Source organism: Ranitomeya imitator, chromosome 2 (genome assembly GCF_032444005.1).
Source record: "Ranitomeya imitator isolate aRanImi1 chromosome 2, aRanImi1.pri, whole genome shotgun sequence".
Taxonomy (NCBI): Eukaryota; Metazoa; Chordata; class Amphibia; order Anura; family Dendrobatidae; genus Ranitomeya; species Ranitomeya imitator.
The window spans coordinates 562,420,241-562,442,453 of record NC_091283.1 but is presented as its reverse complement, the minus strand read 5'-3'; the positions used below and the strand labels follow the sequence as shown (position 1 = coordinate 562,442,453).

At 46.9% G+C, this 22,213-nt stretch overlaps 2 pseudogenes; both read left to right on the top strand.

Moving 5' to 3' along the window:
- Positions 1 to 19,420: 19,420 nt before the first annotated feature.
- On the top strand, positions 19,421 to 20,039 carry LOC138666730 (polymerase delta-interacting protein 3 pseudogene; annotated as a pseudogene).
- Positions 20,040 to 20,214: 175 nt separating this feature from the next.
- On the top strand, positions 20,215 to 21,058 carry LOC138666729 (polymerase delta-interacting protein 3 pseudogene; annotated as a pseudogene).
- Positions 21,059 to 22,213: the final 1,155 nt, after the last annotated feature.

The following is a 22,213-nucleotide window of genomic DNA, read 5'->3' as shown; positions in this document are numbered from 1 at the left end:
CGCTGGAACGCCAGACGAGTCGGTTTATGTTTCGTAACTTTCTGCCAGTACTTGGGCCCTTTTCTTGTCAACAGCATAAGATCCAGGTCTTTCAAGATATTCATTCCGATTATTACTGGGGTCTCGGAGCCGAAGCCTTCCTTGACAATGACGATTCCTCGTTTCCCTAGGTCTTGTCCGCAGGCCTTCGTATCCATCCAGGCGACTCCGGTTACTGGAATGGGTAGGTTATTAGCCGCAATTATCTTAATGGCGGTATCTGGATCACAAGCAGTCCTTGGTTTGAGGTACTTTTCATAAAACTGTTCAGAGATCGTGGTCACTTGCGACCCAGTGTCCATCAATCCTTGTACTGCAACTCCCTCCAGAATAACTTCAAGTGTAGGACTACTCGAGGCAAGAATACTCCGTTGCTGGCTCTGTTTTTCTACACCCCATTCTCTGTCCCCCCCTGCTGCTCGAACCTCAGCTGCAGGGGTGTCTAGTTTAACGGCGGCCATTGTGGTGAGACCTGGCGTGGCTGCTCTGCTCGTGGATGTAGCTGATATTCTGTTCGTCGTGGTAACTGATGGTTTGTTCGTTGAGGACAACGATTCGCCCTATGACGAGGATCACCACATGACCAACACGGTCCTGCGGGACGGCTAGGTTGCATCCGCTGGTCTCTCTGTCGTTCTAGTGTTAACTGTGACACCTGTTGCTGTAAATCTGCTACCATCTGTTTCAGCTCCTCGGTGTCACTGTTGGGCTGTTTAACGTCTAATATGGATCTGCACGCAGCGCTTTGAGTCCCCACATCCATGACGGGTCCCCTAGAACGTTCTATGGCCTCCTGCTTGACTTCAGCGAAGGTGAGAGTCGGCGTCATCCGAATCAAGTCCTGTAGCATACGGTTAAGATACTGGTCTCTCAGCCCTATAACGAATTGGTCTCTCAGTACCAGGTCACGAGGAGCTATAGTAGTCAGTTGTTCCCCTTTTGCACAGACTTGTTCAAGGAGTACCTGAAGGGCATTTGCATATTGGGGGATGTCTTCCCATTCAAGCTGTGTCCGTCTAAAGAACAGGTATCGCAGTGTTCCCTGGTACGTAGTAGGTCCATAGGTCTTTTCCAGCACCCGCACCAAGTCCTCCAACGTACGCTGCCCCCTGACCGTCTCCAGTCTGACTGTCGTCCATGCCTCCCCCTCTAGCGTCAGTACCGCCATTTCTGCCAAGGTCTTAAGGTACCGTCACACTTAGCGACGCTGCAGCGATACCGACAACGATCCGGATCGCTGCAGCGTCGCTGTTTGGTCGCTGGAGAGCTGTCACACAGACAGCTCTCCAGCGACCAACGATCCCGAGGTCCCCGGTGACCAGGGTAAACATCGGGTAACTAAGCGCAGGGCCGCGCTTAGTAACCCGATGTTTACCCTGGTTACCAGCGTAAAAAAACAAACAGTACATACTTACATTCAGCTGTCTGTCCCTTGCCGTCTGGTTCCTGCAATGACTGCTGGCCGTAAAGTGAAAGCACAGCACAGCGGTGAGTCACACAGCGGTGACTCACCGCTGTGGCTGTGCTCTGCTTTCACTTTACGGCCAGCAGTCAGTGCAGGAACCAGACGGCAAGGGACAGACAGCTGAATGTAAGTATGTACTGTTTGTTTTTTTACGCTGGTAACCAGGGTAAACAGCGGGTTACTAAGCGCGGCCCTGCGCTTAGTTACCCGATGTTTACCCTGGTTACCAGTGAAGACATCGCTGGATCGGTGTCACACACGCCGATTCAGCGATGTCTGCGGGGAGTCCAGCGACGAAATAAAGTTCTGGACTTTCTTCCCCGACCAGCGATCTCCCAGCAGGGGCCTGATCGCTGCTGCCTGTCACACTGGACGATATCGCTAGCGAGGACGCTGCAACGTCACGGATCGCTAGCGATATCGTCTAGTGTGACAGTACCTTTAGGGTCAATATTATACATTTCTCCCAGTATCCGCACTTGTTCCGCCCATTCTGGTACGGGGTAGTTTCGCCCGCCAAACTTCCTGACCTGGTTTACAATGGACACCGGCGGCGGTTTCTGACTGTACACTGGGTGGGAATCCTGCTGGGCACAGATCCTGCCGACTACGCCAGATGAAGTGACCGAGGGCAAGGTCGCCCATGTATATCCATGATCTGGCCCAGCAAAACTTCCACACTCAGATTCTATTTTAACAACCGTATCTTTACTGTTATACATTTTCTTTAACACAGCGGAACACAATAATATACAGTACAAAATATGCCTATTCACAGAGATAACGTGTAATAACAAACTGTCCCTCACTTTCCCTATCCACACGTTACCAGTTCCTTTGTTCCAAGAGGTTATCTTCCCACGTTGCAGGCCTGTCTGTCACTGCAGGGGGACGCTCCAGCCGAAGAGAAAACAACAGGGATTGAACAAAACTCCGTCTCTCAGGTCCAGACTGTAGTCCTTGGGGTTCAACAGGTAAGGGTCAGTGGCGTAGGAAGGGGGGTGCGGGGGGGGGGGGCGGTCCGCCCCGGGCGGCACAATGCTGGGGGCGGCCGGCGCTGCAGGAGAAGAAGATAAAAAAAAAAAAAAAAGACGCCCCTTTAAATCTTCGGGCGGCGCCGTCCGCCGCCACGACCAGGGCCAGCTCCCCCCACCCCCGGGTCCCGCCCCCGCCCCCGCCCCCCGCTCTAATACTCACCTCTCCTGGTTCCTGCGGCTTCAGCGTCCTCTGACTCTGCGACGTCTCAGAGCAGAGGGCGCGATGACGTCACTACTGTGCGCGCCGCTCTGCCTCTCTGTCCTGAGCGTCGCAGAGCCGGAGAGACGCTGACTGGCTGCACCGGACCTGCGCTGGGAACGGGAGAGGTGAGGATTTTACTTTTTTTTTTTTTTCTTTATTTCTGACTGTCTGGGGCTGGGGCAATGCTGGAGACCATGGGGCAGAATGCTGGACACACTGGGGCAATACAGGAGACCATGGGGCAGATTGCTGGACACACTGGGGCAATACAGGAGACTATGGGGCAGATTGCTGGACACACTGGGGCAATACAGGAGACCATGGGGCAGATTGCTGGACACACTGGGGCAATACAGGAGACCATGGGGCAGATTGCTGGACACACTGGGGCAATACAGGAGACTATGGGGCAGATTGCTGGACACACTGGGGCAATACTGGAGACCATGGGGCAGAATGCTGGACACACTGGGGCAATACTGGAGACCATGGGGCAGAATGCTGGACACACTGGGGCAATACTGGAGACCATGGGCCAGAATGCTGGACACACTGGGGCAATACTGGAGACCATGGGGCAGAATGCTGGACACACTGGGGCAATACTGGAGACCATGGGGCAGAATGCTGGACACACTGGGGCAATACAGGAGACCATGGGGCAGATTGCTGGACACACTGGGGCAATACAGGAGACCATGGGGCAGATTGCTGGACACACTGGGGCAATACAGGAGACTATGGGGCAGATTGCTGGACACACCGGGGCAATACTGGAGACCATGGGGCAGATTGCTGGACACACTGGGGCAATACTGGAGACCATGGGGCAGAATGCTGGACACACTGGGGCAGTACAGGAGACTATGGGGCAAAATGCTGGACACACTGGGGCAATACTGGAGACCCTGGGGCAGATTGCTGGACACACTGGGGCAATACTGGAGACCCTGGGGCAGATTTCTGGACACATTGAGGCAATGCTGGAGACCCTGGGGCAGACTTCTGGACACACTGGGGCAATGCTGGACACTGGGGCAGATTGCTGGACACACTGGGGGTAATATACTGGACACACTGGGGCAATGCTGGACACTGGGGGTAATATGCTGGACACACTGGGGCAGACTGCTGGACACACTGGGGGTAATATGCTGGACACACTGGGGCAGATTGCTGGACAACATGGGGGTAATATGCTGGACACACTGGGGGCAGGACTTGAGGCATGGGCAGAATGTAGATACGGGGCATGATTGGAGACACGGGGCAGGATTGGATCATGGGGCAGGACGGATACGATGGAGGCTGGTGGGGCAGGATGGGGAGATCATATGGGGTAGAATGGATACTCATGAGGGCAGGATACGACAACATATGGCTGGAGCCAGGAATGAGATAAACGGGGCCAGGGTGGGGAATATTATTACCATAGGGGATAATTAAGGGATATTGTTACTGCAGTGATGTATTTATTTTATTTTTTGAGTATACTGTTTTAAATGGGGGGGGCGGTCCTGTTACTGTGCAGAGTGACACTATATCACCTTTTTTTCTTCATGTGGTGTAATGTAGAAGTTGTGAAAAATTAAGTAATGTGTTCTGCAAGCGGAGCTCGAGATAACTGTGTTATTTCCTGCAGAAACGAGTCCTGGCTGGAAGGAATGATGGCGGTCTGTGCTGGATGAAAGATGAAGGACTTCACCTAGAGACGTCACTGGTGAGTCAGTGTTACCTATACACTGACACTATACACTGTATACTATATAGAGGTCCTGTGTATAATGTCACCAGTGATCTCTGTATTACCTCTACACAGACACTGCATACTAAGTACAGATCTCCTGTGAATACTGGCACTTATGGTGATAGTATTGTGGGTTTTTTTTTATTACTGATCAGTATTGTAGTATTCAGTCACTATGTGGTGGTAATATGTGGTCTGGAAATGGTGCGGTGGTATTTGTCCCTTGTATGTAGTATTATTCGGTCACTATGTGGCCTGGTCATGGTGTGGTGGTATTAAGTCACAGGTGTGGCATGTGGGGGTGACACCATTAGGCCCAGTTTAAGTTCTACAAAACAGGAAAACCATTTTTGGTAACCTTTGTGTGTATTGAGCTGGGGGGGGGATGGGGGGGGGGGCGCCAAACTCGGGAACAGCCCCGGGCGGCAAAAGCTCTAGCTACGCCTCTGGTAAGGGTGGAATGTTCGGCCTCTCAACAGAGGACCCGCTTACAGTTCATGGGCTCCAGGATCTGTGAAGATGTCACCGTTGGGTGCTCCGCAGTGTGGGAGCTGGGAACAATCTGGATGTCGGCTTCCAAGAGATAGCGGTCATCCAGGCAATCTTCTATATCGCCTCTACAGGAGGATGCCAGCAGACACAGACCTCTCTCTGCACACACCAGTTTCCCGGGCTTTCTCTTTTTCTCCCCTTCCTGTTCACATGACATCACAGGGGGAAGTTTTGCCAATACAGTTTGTCCCTCTGTAATCACATTTGGCATAGGTATAACTTCTGGCCACACGGGGGCAGTGTCTGTCACAGATTCTATGTCAATGATAACAGAACAGTCACAGCCGGCCAGCTCACTACATCCTCATCATTCCCCTCATGCTCTCAGTCCAGCTCCATAACGTGATATTACTCCCCGTAAACTTAGGGAGATTGTTCAACATTGCACCCAGAGAGATACTAGACCTAGGGCTCACCCCAACTACTTGGTCTGCCACCTTCATCCTGTTAACTGCCTCCTGCCAACTATACCAAGTGGAGAATTGCAGGGACACGGGATGCAGTGACGAGAAGGAGGCAGAGCAAGAGTTAAAGGGTTTATTACAGGGGATACTTCACGCAGAGAGAGGAAGGGTTATGAGGGGAGTAAAACTGAATATTGTATCAGGGTAAGCACAAATGTTTATGAAACAGGTAAACTTATCAGTCTGATGGTTTCCGGGCTGTGGAAGCTTGAAATCCCACAGTGGCGCCGCCAGTGGCCCATGAAGTCTCTGGCCTGATCCTGAAGAAAGTTGATGCACTGTCTCCTGACGGAAGCGGCGTATCCTGGCTCTCCTAGGCAAGGTCCTGCGTTACCAGGGCAACGTACGTGCTGAGAAATAGTCTCTGGTACCGCCGGAGTGTTACTCAGTTCAGTGGCGGAGGCAGGAGTGAAGCTACCTGGCTCTGTTTGATTCACCTGGTAAGCCTTAGACCGCGATCTCGCGGCAGTCAGCGGAACGGTGCAGTACGGATTCTCAGTTACAGGGGTAAGCGGGCACTCGGATATAAGTTTCTCACAGTCAGTGTGAGCATGGGGAGCTGCAGCGCGGGCCTGGATAATCGTGTCACCCTACAGAGAGTGAATCAGTGAATCAACCTTCTCCTGCCAAGTGCCTCGCTTTCCCGCGCACCGCCCCTTTTATCCCTGACACGCCCCCTACAGTAGAGTGCAAAGGTCTGTCCGGGTCAGAAACCTTACCCCCCAGCAACAATGGTGACAGCCCGATAGTTCCGGAACCAACACGAGAGAGGTATTACCGGCCCGGTCCATCTTCTTACACATAGACCCGCCGCCTCACTACTGCACTTAAATACACACCGCCAGCCAATCGGAGCCAGCCTCTGTACCAACTATAGAACAGGATACCACATGTCGTTAGGAGAAGGTAAAAGGATTTTTTTTCATATGTATTGGAGAAGAGCGACAGAAAGGGTAACATTATTGCTGGAAGTGCTCAGAACAGGGGAATTTATACCAGTAAGGGGCCCAGAATGCGGGAGATTATACCAGTAAGGGGCCCAGGATGGGGGCATTATTAATAAAAGGACCCCAAGATGGGGGACATTATTACTGGAAGGGGCCCAGGATAGAGAACATTATACCAGGAAGGGGCCCAAGACAGGTGCATTATTACGGGATGGGGGACATTATACCAGGAGGGGCACAGGATAGGGACATTATTTCTGAAAGAGGCCCAGGATGGAGAATATTATTACTGTAATTGGCCCATGATAGGGGACATTATTACAGGATGGGTGCCATTATTATAGCATGTGAACAATATTACAGGCTGGGGCCTATGATGGGGAACATTATTACAGGATGGGGCCTAGATGGGGACATCACTAAGTCGGTGATGAATACTTATGTCGTTATAGGATCTAGAACTTTACAATGGCCCATACATCTGTCCGATAGTGAGGGGGACCCAGGTCCAAATTTTACAAGTTATGCCACTGTCCACGCTTCAATAGGTTGGTGCTAGTTTAGGGGCAAATTGGTGGCCTACACAATTAGGTTTTATTGTTATAGCTAATTAGACTATATACTGATACTAATAACAGAATCTATTAAACACGATAGTAACTCACTGCTGAGAAGATTTGGCTTGCCCAACATGCACATTTCTTTCTGTTTACCTGCTCTGTCCTGAGGCATACTCTAAGTTCCTGGATCCCCCTACTATGTCTTATGTATCAAAATTAGGATAGATAAAATACTGTTTTGTGCCAAAATATAATTTTTAACACAAAATTACATTTTGTGACAGAATTAGATTTTTCACCAAAGAATATAAATCTGTTATAGGAATGATATATACAATTAGTGGCCATTTTACCATGACCAGAAAAAAAATAACATTTTTTTTGCAAAGTGTTTAGTTCATAGATTTAAACAAAATAGTTGATTTCTAGATAGTTGGTTTCTCTCCGGGGTCTTTCAGCTCTTCGACCTATCAGTGTTTTTCTCCAAAATGTTCTTCCTCTTCCATGTTCTAAAATCGTTATTTTTAAGCAAAGAAAGTAGCACGTAGCTCTGATATGTATCTGGGCCCTGTTCTTAGCTCATGCCATTTATCTGCATTCTATGTACATGATGGCCTAACCTCTGTACAGAGAACAAAAGGTTAACAGATGTTCCCATTTCACAGAACTAGTCCCCATCTCATCACGTCTCCCCAGAGAGATCTGCATGCAGGATGTACTAAGTGTTGTAGTGTACATGGCTGCCCACCATTGATGTCCCAAGACATTACTACAGTCATGGCCAAAAGTATTGACACCCCTGCATTTCTGTCAGATAATACTCATTTTCTTCCTGAAAATTATTGCAAACACAAATTATTTGGTATTATTACCTTCATTTAATTTGTCGTAAATGAAAAAACACAAAAGAGAATGAAGCAAAAAGCAAAACATTGATCATTTCACACAAAACTCCAAAAATGGGCCAGACAAAAGTATTGGCACCCTCAGCCAAATACTTGGTTGCACAACCTTAAGCCAAAATAACTACGACCAACCGCTTCCGGTAACCATCAATGAGTTTCTTACAATGCTCTGCTGGAATTTTAGACTATTCTTCTTTGGCAAACTGTTCCAGGTCCCTGATATTTGAAGGGTGCCTTCTCCAAACTGCCATTTTTAGATCTCTCCACAGGTGTTCTATTGGATTCAGGTCTGGATTCATTGCTGGCCACCTTAGAAGTCTCCAGTGCTTTCTCTCAAACTATTTTCAAGTGATTTTTGAAGTGTGTGTTGGGTCATTGTCCTGCTGGAAGACCCATGACCTCTGAGGGAGACCCAGCTTTCTCACACTGGGCCCTACATTATGCTGCAAAATTTGTTGGTAGTCTTCAGACTTCATAATGCCATGCACACGGTCAAGCAGTCCAGTGCCAGAGGCAGCAAAGCAACACCAAAACATCAGGGAATCTCCGTCATGTTTGACTGTAAGGACTGTGTTCTTTTCTTTGAATGCCTCTTTTTTTCTCCTGTAAACTCTATGTTGATGCCTTTGCCCAAAAAGCTCTACTTTTGTCTCATCTGACAAGAGAACAATCTTCCAAAATGTTTTAGGCTTTTTCAGGTAAGTTTTGGCAACTCCAGCCTGGCTTTTTTATGTCTCGGGGTAAGAAGTGGGGTCTTCCTGGGTCTCCTACCATACAGTCCCTTTTCATTCAGACACCGATGGATAGTACGGGTTGACTCTGTTGTACCCTCGGACTGCAGGGCAGCTTGAACTTGTTTGGATGTTAGTCGAGGTTCTTTATCCAACATCCGCACAATCTTGCGTTGAAATCTCTTGTCAATTTTTCTTTTCCGTCCATATCTAGGGAGGTTAGCCACAGTGCCATGGGCTTTAAACTTCTTGATGACACAGCGCACAGTAGACACAGGAACATTCAGGTCTTTGGAGATGGACTTGTAGCCTTGAGATAGCTCATGCTTCCTCACAATTTGGTTTCTCAAGTCCTCAGACAGTTCTTTGGTCTTCTTTCTTTTCTCCATACTCAATGTGGTATACACAAGGACACAGGACATCGGTTGAGTCAACGTTAATCCATGTCAACTGGCTGCAAGTGTGATTTAGTTATTGCCAACACCTGTTAGGTGCCACAGGTAAGTTACAGGTGCTGTTAATTACACAAATTAGAGAAGCATCACATGATTTTTCGAACAGTGCCAATACTTTTATCCACCCCCTTTTTTATGTTTGGTGTGGAATTATATCCAATTTGGCTTTAGGACAATTCTTTTTGTGTTTTTTTTAATGTAAGACAAATTAAATGAAGATAATAATACCAAATAATTTTTGTTTGCAATCATTTTCAGGAAGAAAATGAGTATTATTTGACAGAATTGCAGGGGTGTCAATACTTTTGGCCATGACTGTAGTGTTGTATGGGTCTCTGTACATGGCCTCATATTTACTGCTTATCCCTAAACATATAGAATCAAGTCATCATGTGTTGTGTGTTGTTCAAAATGGAAGGGACAATCCCAAAGTCACAGTACGTATGTGGACCTAATTAATCAGAGAACCTATGGGCATAATTTGAGCCCCAATGCTAACTTAATAAAAGGACCACTAACCACCGTATGACATTGATAACACTGATGTATTTTTATATAACAATGGCGCATTAGGATTCCCTTAGGGACTGTGTGCAACCCTGGCCAGTTTTAGACTAAGTGGGGCTGTAAATGCTCACATATTGCATCATAACACACAAACATTTCAATTGAATTGACATGTGCTGAGTTCAGGCCGCTAAACGAGCATGACTAACAGTACTGAAGTCGTTCGATTCTTGTTTCCCGGCCTGTCTACACCGGCTGAGGAAGAATAATTGGGTATAGCACGATTACTAGTAGATCAATATGTCCCCATACAGTATCATGTTATCAGCAGCATATCTGCAGTTTTCACCGGCAATATGCTGCTGAGAACAATGTTTTTTATTCCGCCATAAACAATCCAATAACTCGATGAATAGGCTGTATTTTGCGTGTTCAGTATAATGCACCTCATATTTATCCACATAGTATAATGCACTCCCAAGTCCTCCATATAGTATAATGTGCCCCATAATCCTCCTGTCACGTCGCCTCTTCCTGCCGACGTGTCTGCCGCTGCCTTCCCTGATTCCCGGTATACTTACCTGTCTCGGCGCGCTCCTGGAGTGTGCGCGCGTCACCTGACGTCCTCTCTTCCTGTTTCACCGTCGGTCCCTGGGTCTCGTCGGGTGCGAATGCGCATCTCGCACTCCAGTTTCAGCAGCGCACCTGGAGCACCCCCAGACACAGGGCCACGTGATCTCGGTACCAGGCCTCTCTGGTTCGGTTCTGAAGCTGTCACGGTGGCTAGACCCGGTCCGCGACCCTGCTAAGGGGCGTCCAAAAAAAAGGTGGTACAGTCTGTCAGGGGTTCGTGACGCCACCTGTGGTGTTCGGTCAGGGCGACCAACGCTGCTGTGGAGTCCGCTGGGGTGATGGACTGGCAGCTGGATGGTATACCTTCCCACAGGTGAAGTATGTCCCCAGGGCTTCCCTGTAAGGTGGATGGTGATGGTGTGAGGTGCAGGTAATAACGAGGACACAGGATTGCAGTCTCTTTACCTCTTTACTGAAGACTTCAGGATCCGCAATCCAGAGCATGCTTAACAGGGCTATCTGAGACCGGCCGGTCCGATGGGCACTTCCAGAATTCCCTTTGCAGGTGGAAATCGTTGCCTACCAATAGCGCCTGTGTGTTGTAGTGTTACCCTGCTGAGCATTCGGATTAGTCCTCACAACTGCTGTTCTCATTCGTTCGTTCTTTACAGCTCTCTCTTTCTTTAGTTCCAGATGTTTCTAGTTCAACGTCCCCCAGGTATGTTATGGCTAGGATGCACCCGTATGACGGGAAGGCCTGGAGGTCTTCCAGGACCCTAGAGTCGCCCCTCTCCCACTGTTGCCCCCTATGTCTTTGTAGGTGTTTAGGTTAGACAGCCAACCTATAATTAACTGTCCTGCGGAGTTTGAAGTAAGGCGTAGAGTCAGTTACTCCCTCGGTGTTCCGGCCACCGGCTACGCGCCTCAGTAGGATGTTGCCTCGGTCTCACGGCACGACTCCTACTGGTTCTCCTTTGTGCTTGATCTCGTTTCTCACTCACAATATCCTTCGCTTCGTGTCTCTTTCTTAGGATACCGCCGCGGGGTGTGCAGGTTCCGTAACGTTCTGTTCTGGTCGCTAGGTACCTGCCAGGTTCCCACGTCTGACAGGGACCCCCCTGTGTCTTCTCCCTGCAACACCCCCTGCCACGGGATGTTGCCTGAATCCAACCCAGTCAGCTTCTGACTAACTTTCTATCCAACCCCTAACTTTACCAGTGTGAGGAGGGGCCCAATAAATAAAGCCTTTTGCTCACCCTAGTGGCCGGAGTGTGAAGTGTAATGTATGCTGGTGATACCTGGTCAGTGGAATTCCTTCAGTGCCATCAGACGTACCATCACTCCCCTTAGTGGCAGAGTGTCATACTGCAACGACCAGATCCATGGGGCGCTGCACACCTCCTCGGTCTGGCCTGCAATCGCTCCGTTCCTCCACTCTATGATCCTGGAGGATCCTGACCCAGAAGTCCTGTCGCACACATCCTATTTCAGGTAGCCTCTCCCTCTGCTCCATGCCTGACTGTCAATTGTTACACATACCACTGATGCATATTTCATGCATACCAAATAAAGGGAAATTCCCTATCATGGACAAAGGTCAATACAGGGCAAACTCCACTACTAGATAGATCCTACAAGCGAACCACGGAGTATAAAAATACCCAAAAGTAAAAATGGTAACAACTTTATTCAATCTCATAATAACATAAATACACAAAGTTACAAAAGATAACAGACTCGACATACAGTGTACACATATAGTTCATGTACGGCGGACAGGAACCGCTGCATATGCCACCTAGGGTACAGACACGGCATGAACCGAAAGCCTATCAGGGATGTATCAGTCTTATAAAATATCCTCTCTTATAAAAGTGCACAGTGCCGACTACACATACCCTGTAAAGCTACATCATCTTACATGAGTGACATCTTAAAATAGTTCAAGTAAATGAACGGTACTCTGCCTGTCTTACCCACACTATTTTAGGTGCCAGCGTCCGCCCGGCGGCCCCGACGCGCGTTTCGCGTTGGCTTCCTCGGGGGGTCGTGTTTGTGCGTGTATTAAGGGTGGTATTTAAGGGGACATATCCAGCTGAAACAGTGATGGCGCACCGTAATTGGCGCATGCGCACCACCAAAAGTGAAGTCACCGCGCCATCATCCCCGGCATTTCCGGCGCCAGAAGCAGGAAGAGGGAAATCCCTCATGACGTCATATCCTGCTTCGGCGCTTCTGGACGGCGGGGAGGATGATCAGCACAACTCACTATGGCGCGCATGCGCGCGTGCACCATCGGCCATCTCAACTACTGGCGAGTACAAGGGCAGCAGGTATATATAGATAGTATCCCTACGCTATATCGCAACATAATATATTAACCCCTAAAAAACGGCGTGAAACACCAAAATATGTGGGGGTGACTCGAGAAAAAAATATACTACTAAGAAAATCCATATACCTAGGAGAGGATGGGACGAAAGGTGGGCGTATCCCTCCATTACCCCCACCCAATATAAATACTAACCACTTCTCATACCTACAAGTTAATCTAGGAATATACTAGAAACAACATATGTGCATAAAAATGCCGACTATTATATATATATAAGAAAAAGGCGGCACAGGCTTGAATATACATTCCGTGTTTCCATAAGATATATAATCTATACATACTAACAGTGAAAACATCTAATAAACATATATATACAGAACAACATATGAAGAGTAATAGAAATGTGAAAAACACAAAAGATAAATCCTATCAACACATAACTACTGCCATACATGCGAAAGATTGCATCCTACTTGCTATTGTATATTTCTAACAACATACAAAGCCGCCAGATAGATTCTTCTTCAATCTTTTTCTTTCATCAGGAGACGCCACTGTCCAGATGTCCAGATGTCTTCATACAACCCCAGAGACAAACAATGATGGAGTAACTACATGCGGTACAGGTACTAAAAAAAACACATAAGACACACACAATTAAAATCTAGACAAGGGATATATAAACGAACCCGATATCATTCGATCTATAAGAATGGAGCGAAACTAATTTGTTCGTTTAGGCCATGTGGGGCCAACGTGCCCAATACCGTAATCCAACGACACTCTAATTGTGCGAGTTTTTTCTTCGAATCTCCGCCTCGTATTCCACTCCTGACATGGTCTATTCCGAAGACACTCAGATCTTTGGGATTGCATTTGTGGTGCTGCCTGAAATGTCTAGGAATCGTCTTTAGGGACACAATATCCTTCGCCTCTTTAGCCGCCATGATGTCTCTAATATGTTCACGGGTTCTAATCCTCAATTCCCGTGAGGTTAGTCCCACATATGACAAACCACATGTACATCTCGCCATGTAAACCACATAAGTGGTACTACAGGAGATGTAGTCCGTTATTTTAAATTCTTTTTTTCCGTCGGCTGAGGCAAAGGATAGTGTCCTCACGTGATTCCGACATGCCAGGCAGTCACCACATGGGAAGAAACCCCATTAATTCTTCCCACCTCCAAATATCGATGGATTTTTGGTAATATAGTGACTCTTGACCAACATATCCCGTGAGTCCGCCAGAGAGAGATTTCCCCATCTCACCTCGGCTACCCGGAGTCCCTCCCGCTCTCACCCTGTGACAACGTCTGCTTCTCTGGAACCCATGCAGGTGGATCGACTCAAGCCAGTGGAGCAGCTCAAACAAGGTCTTTGCTTCTATTGTGGGAGTGCATCCCATTTTCTGCGTACCTGTTCCCTCAGGCCGGGAAACGTCTCCACCTAGGACTGGTAAGAGAGGCCTCCCTAGGTGACTGAATTCCTCTCAACCTCTAACTCTTTCTGTTCTTTTGCATCTGGGTTCTAACCGTTTTTCTGAATTAGCCTACATAGATTCCAGGGCGGCCGGAAACTACAGATCCCTGTCAGATCCCTGGAGACTCCCTAGCAGATTGCTTCGGTCGACAGCCAACCCCTGTGGGAGTCCGTTACTCAGGTCACCAAGGAACTGGAACTTCAGATCAGAATCCTGCACCGAGAGAGAATAGTCTTCTACGTGCTGCCTTCATTGTCCCACATAATTCTTCTTGGACTTCCTTGGTTGCGGACTCATGAACCTTTTTTAGACTGGCGGTCTGGTGACATATTGCTTTGGGGACTGTTTTGTCAGAATAAGTGCTTGCTTCCCGTTTTGACGAAGAACTCTTCTAGACCAATTTCGGAGTCTCTGGATTTACCTTCTACCTACTGGTCATTTGCGGACATCTTCAATAATAGAGAGGCGGAGATCCTGCCCCCTCATCATCCATATGACTGCCCAATCGATCTAGTTCCAGGTTCTACTCCGCTCAGAGGCCGAATTTACCCGTTGTCCCCCACTGAGACTCAAGCTATGTCCGAATATATCCGGGAGAATTTAGCCAAAGGCTTAATTCGCAGGTCCTCCTTTCCTGCAGGCACTGGTTTCTTCTTCGTTAAGAAGGATGGGTCCCTCCATCCCTGCATAGACTACCGGGGTCTCAACAATCTCACGATTAAAAACAAGTACCCACTTCCTCTCATTCCGGAGCTGTTCGACCGTCTCAGGGGAGCGCGAATCTTCACTAAATTGGATCTTCGCGGGGCCTACAATCTTATTCGTATCCGTCCCGGAGATGAGGGGAAGACTGCTTTCAACACCCGGGACGGCCACTATGAGTATTTGGTCATGCCCTTCGGTTTGTGTAATGCTCTCGCAGTGTTCCAGGGGTTTGTGAATGACATTTTCCAGGACCTACTCTAAACCTGTGTGGTGGTATACTTAGACGATATTCTTGTGTTTTGTCCAGATCTCTTTACCCACAGAAGAGACGTCCGCCAAGTCCTGTTACGTCTTAGAGAGAACCATCTTTATGCCAAACTCGAGAAGTGCGTCTTCGAACTACTCTACCGTTCCTGGGATTTATCATCTCTGACTCTGGTTTGCGTATGGATCCGGGAAAAGTGTCTGCTGTGCTCAACTGGCCTCGTCCCCAGGGGGTTAAAGCGATCCAACGCTTCCTTGGTTTCGCTAACTACTACCGGCAGTTTATCCCACACTTTTACACTCTGGTCAGTTCAATCTCCGCTCTGACTCGCAAGGCGGTCAACCCTCACACCTGGACTCCTGAAGCTGAAAACGCTTTCCGGTCCTTGAAACAAGCCTTTGCCTCAGTCTTCATACTCCGTCGCCCGGAGACTAACAAGCCCTTCTTTCTAGAGGTAGATGCATCTGCCACCAGAGCCGGTGCGGTACTTTCTCAGAGATCTTCCTCTGGACGGCTGGCCATTTGTGGCTTCGTTTCTAAGATGTTCTCTGCCTCGGAGAGGAACTACGCCATTGGTGACAAGGAACGGCTGCCTATTAAGTTGGCGTTGGAGGAGTGGCGGTATTTGTTGGAAGGAGCTGTACACCCTTTCAAGATCTACACTGATCACAAGAATCTGGCATATATTCAGTCTGCACAAAGACTTAATCCTCGACAAGCCAGGTGGTCGCTATTCTTTGCCCGATTTGACTTTGAACTACATTTCCGTCCCGGGAATATGAACTTCAAAGCAGATGCCTTATCCAGGTCTTTTCTAACATCCGATGTTGAGGAGCAACCTTCGCACATCGTGGATCCGAGCAAAATCATGTTGGTAGCTCCTGTTAGCTTGTCTTCTTTGCCTCCGGGTAAGATTTTTGTTCAAGAAAGCAAGAGGAGGCGAGTTTTGCATTGGGGTCACGCCTCCAAGCTGGCAGGTCATGTCGGATTCAAGAACACTTTTACTCTCGTATCGCACTATTACTGGTGGCTATCTCTTCTTCAAGATGTCCGAAGTTTTGTCGTCTCCTGTCCCTCTTGTGCCAAAAACAAGGTTCCTAGGCACCTACCCTCTGGTCTTCTGCACCCGCTTCCGGTTCTTTCAGCTCCTTGATAACACATAGCAATGGATTTCATTACTGATCTGCCTCAGTCTTCTGGTCATACCGTTATCTTTGTAGTTGTGGATCAATTTTCCAAGAAGGCTCATTTCATCTCTCTGCCTGGATTACCCTCTGCTCCCGAATTGGCAAGAGTCTTCATCACCCATGTTTTTCGGATTCACAGCTTTCCTCAACATACAGTATAGATTCTGACAGAGGGGTTCAGTTCACCTCACGCTTTTGGTGAGCCCTATGCAAAAACCTGCTATACTCACCATCCGCTGCATTTCCCGCTCCTCGCCATGCTCCCGGGACCGCTCCATTGCAAGCGGAAGCTTCCGGTCCCAGGGCTGGTGTGCGACAAGGACCTGCCGTGACGTCATGGTCATGTGACCTCGTCGTCATCATAGGTCCTGCTCACACCAGCCCTGGGACCGGAAGCTGCCGCTTGCAATGGAGCGGTCCCGGGAGCGTGGCGAGGAGCGGCAAAGGCGGCAGATGGTGAGTATAGCAGGACTTCCAACGGGCCTTCGGAAGGTGAGTATATGTTTATTTTTTTTTAAGTCTCTATACTACGTGGCTCTGTGCTGGGCAATATACTACGTGCCTGGGCAATATACTACGTGGCTCTGCTATATACTATGTGGCTGGCTGGGCAATATACTATGTGACTGGGCAATATAGCATACTATGTGGCTCTGCCATATACTACGTGGCTGGGCAATATACTACGTGACTGGGCAATATACTACGTGACTGGGCAATACACTACGTGACTGGGCAATATACTACGTGACTGGACAATATACTACGTCGCTGGGCAATATACTACGTCGCTGGGCAATATACTACGTAGCTGGGCAATATACTACTTGACTGGCCAATATACTACGTGACTGGCCAATATACTACGTGACTGGGCAATATACTATGTGGCTGGGCAATATACTACGTGGCTGGCCAATATACTACGTGGCTGGCCAATATACTACGTGGCTGGCCAATATACTACGTGACTGGGCAATATACTTACTTGACTGGGCAATATACTACGTGACTGGGCAATATACTACGTGACTGGGCAATATACTACATGGCTGGGCAATAAACTACATCGCTGGGCAATATACTACGTCGCTGGGCAATATACTACGTGGATATGCATATTCTAGAATACCCGATGCGTTAGAATCGGGCCACCATCTAGTATATTATAATTGACACCCCATAATCCTCAATATAGTACAATGCACTCCCATAGTATAATGCACCACACAGACCTTCATATAGTATAGTGCATTCACCATAGTCCTCCATAAAATATAATGTACTCCCCATAGTCCTCCGTGTAGTATAATGCAGGCCCCCTATAGTACACATAATATAATGCACAGCCCACAGTTGTTGATAGAGAATAATGCAGCCCCATAGAGTACATATAGTATAATGAACTCCCCATAGGCTTCCATACAGTATAATAGACCTTCTTTCACGACTCCTGTTGTCAGGTGTCCTGTGACCAGGAGCTCCTTCCCTGTCCCTAACGCTAATGGTGCCCTAGCTCGTCCTGTTCCCCGGATTACTTCTAATGGTGAAGATGCCAGGGCCACGTACCTTGCCTTAGCTCCTGAATCCACTCTCAGTCTGTACCCTTCCCCCACACAGGGAAGAGGGTAGTAGTAGTGATGGGAGAGCACTAACATGCTAGGGTGCTCATTGCTCGGGTCGAGCAAATTGGAATACTCGGGTATTCGAGCATCCAGCCCAATGTAAGTCTATGGGAAACCCGAGCATTTTTGCTGCGATCCCCCCCGGGTCCTTTTAGGGTCTAAAAACATCTGAAATCGATGGGAACAGTGCTCAAATAACATGGGAACATAATGGGGAAGACCCCTGGAAGCATTTCTAACTCCTAGGTCACAGCTGTGACCAATGTTGTCAGAGTGTGACACCTCTTTAACAGGTGCACACTGTAACATAAAAAACAAAATGGATTTTCCTGGGAAATATGTTAAGGAACATCCTTTCCAGGGTAATAATTTGTATGTAAGGCAAAATAAAGAACCCCCCAAAAAATGTACATCCACCACTTGGGCTATGTTTACACCTAGCATTTTTTTATGCGTTTTACAACTTTAGCATTGCTTTCAACCAATACCAATGCATTCACTGGAAAATGTAATTTTAACATTTAACAACCTTAGCTGGCCATGTGATGTGTGACACATCATCAGACACATTTTGTATCCTTTATGAAGGAGGGACTCTTAAAGTCACAAAGCCTATATTTATAGGAGCATCAGGCGGCATTAATTAAAGGGCCATTATTAAACAGTAGGTCTCCTATACTGTTATTGCCTATTCAGTGAGTGGCTGGACTGCCAAAAATTAGGGCGCACCACAATACCCCTTTGACGAGACGTACAGGAGGGCCTCATTAAAAAATTTTCCCATTATAAGAAAATGGGTCTCCCATACTGTTTGCTTATGCATTAAATGCAAGGCCTGCCCTGCCTCAAATTTAAACCCACCCCAATAAGCCTTTGAACCCATTTACTGGATGGCCACATGAAAACCAAGTTCACATTATTAATTTGGTACTCCCATACTGTTTGCTTTTGCATTTAATGCAAGGCCTGCCTGCACCAAAGTAACACGCACGCCAATAAGCCTTTGAACCGACGTCCTGATAGCTACATGAAACCAAAGTTCCAATTATTATTAATTTTGTACTCCCATACAGTTTGTCCATGAAGTGAATGCAAGACCTGCTCCAAATTAAGATGCACCACAATAACCTATAACACAGATGTCCTAGATGGCCACATGAAACCAAAGTTCCCTTTTTTTTTATTTGGTACTGCCATACTGTTAGCCTATGCATTGAATGCAAGGCCTGCCCTGCCACACAGTTACCGTACATGCACCCCAATAAACCTTGGAAGAGATGTAGAGGTGGGCCTCCTGAAAAAAATATTCCCATTATTAGGAAGTGGGTCTTCCATAGTGTTTGCCTATGCAGTGAATACAAGGCCTGCAAAAAATTAGGAGGCACTCCAATGCCCCTTGAAAAAGATGTGGAGGAAGGCCTCATAAAAAAATGTTCCAACTATAAAGGACCAGATCTCCTATACTTATAATGCCCATACACTAAGTGTATGTGCTGACAAACATTTCACTCTGGGGGGAAACATCAACATAGTGTGTAAACTTTTTTTGGTACGGGCATCATATAAACACCCTTGAAAACAATAATGTGGTTTCCAACACAGTTGCTGTTGGGAAGGTGCAGGTTTTTTAAAGAAATATGGCGGACGACTCTTTGGATGAAGTGATCAGGAAAAGGGGCATGGTGACGGCAGGAATGGGAACGTACCGGATTATTAACAGCGGGGGCTATGGGGGGTATTAGATCCAGGATCCAGCCTACAATGATTAGTCGTTTACCCACCCACAATTAACAGAATGTATTTGATGCCCGTCAGAAGATCAGTGTAACAGATGCGCATTTGGAGCTTGGCATAAAAGATGCCCGTGAGAAATAGGTTGCCAAAGACACAGGTGTCCATATAAAGGGTAAAATGCTAGATGCTGGTGAGATGCTTAATTCTAGAAAGCAGCAGATCAGTGTTGGAGGAAAACTAAACAAAGTGATGGATGCTCATTTAAAAGTAATTTTAAAGTGGAGTGCACCGGCCGTAACTATCAACACATCCGTGGCACAAGTATCTTCATCTTCACCCATACATCTTACCAAGAATATCCAAATGTCACATCCTAAAAATAAATTTTCCGGGGTTACAAACACTGTTAAAGGAATGCCAATAAACGTAGTTAACCACGACACTGGGAAACAGCAGATTTCCTATTGATAAGATAGGGATGATGGTGGTATTGATGACAACTTTGAGCTTTCAAGAAGATAAAGATCACAGCTTCAAACAATGTGCAAAAAGGCCATGAATGTCTTGAAAATCTTTTTGTCTTGTGCAAACTGTACATCTTAGGCTAGGTTCACACTTGCGTTCTGAAGTCCATTCAACAAATCCATTAAACGGACTGCACTACGCAAGTACCGACATTGGCACTGCGCTAGAGCAGATGGAGCATCTGCTAGCTCCATCTGTGCTAGCAGTGCGCTAGCAGTGACGGACCCAGAAATGCTGCAGCCCGCGTTTCGGGTCCGTCACTCAATGACGGCACATCGATAGTGCACGCCCATTGTGGGCGTGCGCTAGCGATGCGTTCACCATTGCAAGTAATGGCGGCGTTAACGGACTACGTTACACCACGTTATGCCGCGGTGTAACGTAGTCCGTTAAATGGGTTCATACAACGCAGTGTGAACCCAGCCTTACTAAAGTGGAACAGAATGATGCATACACAGCTCCCATGTCTACTCAGCACGAGACACCTTTATTGCACACAAAGGGTCTAGCCAACGTGTCACGAACACTTGCCATAAAGGAGGCCAGTTCATCAGTAGGGCCCACTCCAAAAGAGTCTGTCTTTAGCCCTTTAGAAGGGCAAAAAATCACCATTTATAATTTGCTTCCTAGAGTCACAGAGGAAGATAGCGTGGAGCTTTTCTGTGTATGCGGTGCCTTGAAGTGCAACTGCGTGTTGAGTTCCTGAGTTGCAGAGGTTGTGTTTGTAAGAAAGGAAAACGCAGTTTGTTTCTACAAAAAATACAACCGATACCTAGATGGACAACCAGTGAAATGCAATCTTCCTTTGAATGATAGTGTGATCACATCAGAACAGCCCATTAAGTGACACTCCATCAAAGAAGGAAGGTAAATATAGAAGAAACACAACCTCCTCTTTCAGTGTTGCTTAAAATCCTACAGCTGAAGTTGATCTTGATACTATCTTAAAAGCACTCTTTAAATCCTGTGGGTAATCATCAGTCATCCAACCACCTGCATTTCAGATTAAGCTCTGATGACACCAACACAACTTGGAGACTGTAATAAGAGAGATTCACAATTCACATATGGGCCCAGAGACTACTTTAAATAAAAAAAACTTAAGTTTTCTATTTGGTTTAAGTTTAGCGCTGATGATCAACAGCAGGTAGTTGCTGTTTGCAGGAGTCTGCCATCAGACATTGGACAATTTCTCCTATTCCCAGCATTGTTGTACAGTTCATCTTCGTTGTGGGCCAGTTGCGCTATTGCATCATGAATTTCTATTTTCCCCTTGCTCTAGTATTGTGATACAGCACGATTATGGTTGTACAGTTCTGTCAAGGGAGGCTAACTAAATGTTGAATAACGTTTACATTTCTTCAATAATCTGTTTCAACTTAAAAGATAAGCTTTGTTGTTTTGTAGTTTTAATATCTGGATTCCTACAAATGGATCTGAAGACCTTCATATTCCTTTAAATGTGGGGAATTAATAAATGTCCACCGACTGTGTTTTAGACAAAGTTTTTATGCCTAATTAATGTTACCACACAGTACAAATGTAATCCAGAACTGTTCAATCTTAGGCAATAGTTATTGCCCTGCGGCTGAAGCATTTAGTGAGATCTGTGATCTGAAGACAGAGAAATGCTGAAGGGAACTAGATCACGGTAATGGTGATCTAAATACAGAGATGTGTACAGAGGAATGCTGGAAGGACACATATTGTGGTTTTCTATCAACTTCATCTGCTTTTATGTAATTACTGGTAATTAAAATAAAGTTTCTCTAGTGTTGGCAGGGTGCAGTGCCATACCAGGACAATCTATATGCTCTTCCTGTCTAACCCTATAATTTTTTATAAATTGATATTTATTTCTACTCATTGGGAGGGGGGAAGGCAAAAGAAACGATAGGTGAACAATGCTGAGACCACAAATACCCCTTTGCAAACAATAATGTGGCTATTGCATCACGGAACACGTTCACCCTGGTGTTATAGTGGTAGATCACAAGAGACATGGAGGATCTGTGGTAACCCACAAAGTGGCCATTTCTATGGGATACCGGCTATATTATGTGTTTTCATATAAATGCTGTGTATTTTTATGTTGACTCTGCATTTTAAATACTTTGTGAGACCTGCTGACAAGCAGCATAAAAAGGGTTAATCTTCTCCTCCAGCCTCGA